This window comes from Mandrillus leucophaeus, unplaced genomic scaffold, assembly GCF_000951045.1.
Source record: "Mandrillus leucophaeus isolate KB7577 unplaced genomic scaffold, Mleu.le_1.0 Scaffold455, whole genome shotgun sequence".
Classification (NCBI taxonomy): domain Eukaryota; kingdom Metazoa; phylum Chordata; class Mammalia; order Primates; family Cercopithecidae; genus Mandrillus; species Mandrillus leucophaeus.
In genome coordinates, this window is record NW_012104865.1 from 867335 (window position 1) to 869337 (window position 2003).

Below are 2003 nucleotides of genomic sequence, written 5' to 3' on the forward strand. Positions count from 1 at the left end.
GGAGCTATTAGTTTTAGTTTACTGCAGTATAATAGCTTATCTTAACCCCCTTTCCAGAATTTGTATTAATTTTTGCAATTATACCATGTCTCACTAACAAATTTTAAAAAAATATTTATAAATTTTAATATATGTTTTTTTTTTTTTTTTTTTTTTTTTTTTTGTCTGAGACAGAGTCTCGCTCTGTCGCCAAGGCTGGAGCGCAGTGGTGTGATCTAGGCTCACTGCAACCTCCGCCTCCCAGGTTCAAGTGATTCTCCTTCCTCAGCCTCCTGAGTAGCTGGGATTATAGGCACCTGCCACCCTGCCCGGCTAATTTTTGTATTTTTTAGTAGAGGCAGGGTTTCGCCATGTTGGCTAGGCTGGTCTTGAACTTCTAATTTCAGGTGATCCACCTGCCTCGGCCTCCCAAATTGCTGGGATTACAGAGGAGAGCCACCGTACCTGGCTTATATATTCTTTTACTTAATATCAAAAGGTTGGGCATTCTTAACTTGTATTATACAGTTGTGAGATAATAGCAGTACGAGAGAAAAAAAAGATCACAGCAAGCTATTCTTATTTATGAACATAGAGACAAAATCCTAAACAAATATTAGCAAACTAAATTCAAGTTGGATTTGTCTCAAATAAGGAATATTTTTTACATTTACAAAAATTTATTAATATAATTTGATACATAGAGATTAAAGTAGAAAAAATCAAATGATCATTTCAATAGATGGAGAGGAACATTTTGCATAGAAATGATTTGAAAATTAGCAAAGCGGACATTAAAAACACCTTCTTTATCTTGATAAAGATATCTACAAAAAACTCAAGAACAGACATCATATTTAATAGTAGATAGTAGATCTTCAGGAGCATTCTCTTTTATATTAAAGAAAGAAGCTTGTCTACCAGCACTGCTTTTCTTCATAGCTATATTTGATGTTCAGCCATAGAAGCCAGGTAAGGAAAAGAAATGGTATAAGAATTAGAAAACAAGAAACAAAATGGCCTTTATTTGCAGAAATACAATTGGCTGTGTAAAAAAACTTAGATATTAACCAAATGATTAGCGCTAATAAGAGTTTAAACAGCTGGTTAAATGTCAGATCTGTATCTGAAAATTAATTGCATTTCTATACGCGTACAATAAAAATGTAATGTTCCCATTTACAAAAGGAATAAAAAGTAAAAAAACACCTAAGAATAAAGCTAATAAAAGTATTCCTGACATTTTTGGAGAAAATTATAAAACTTTATTGAAAGAAATTCAGGAATATCTAAATAAAAATCAAGCTATACCATATCCATAAATAGAAAAATGTGAGACTGGGCGCAGTGGCTCACACTTATAATCCCAGCACTTTGGGAGGCTGAGACTTGTGGATCACTTGAGATCAGGAGTTCGAGACCAGCCTCACCAACATAGCAAAACTCTGTCTCTACTAAAAATACAAAAATTAGCTGGATATAGTGGCAGGCACCTGTAATCCCAGCTACTCTGGAGGCTGAGGCATGAGAATCGTTTAAATCCGGAAGGCGGAGATTGCAAGATCATGTCATTACACTCCAGCCTGGGCAACAGAATAAGACCCCTGTTCTTACTCTTTTTTCTTTTTTAAATCACATTTACTCTCTAAATTCTATACAATTTCATTAGGGAATATGATGAACCAACTCTAACATTTATAGGAAATATTAGAATTAGTTCATCATATTCAGAGACAAAAGATAGGTTTCCTTGTTCTACAAGAGTTGCTATAAGAGATACAGTAATTAGACAGTTTGACATTGGTTATGTGACAAATAGACCAGTAGGGCAGAAGAAAACAATAGAACACCTCAAAATAAATAGGACCACCTCTATGTGGACACTTTATTACAGTGATGGCATTTCAAGTTCAATGGTAAAATTATAGGTCTTCAATAAATTATGCTTTGATGTTTTATTTTTGGAGGAAAAGGGAAGGGAGGAGAAGGGAAAGGATATTTTATTATTGGAGGAAAAGGGAAGG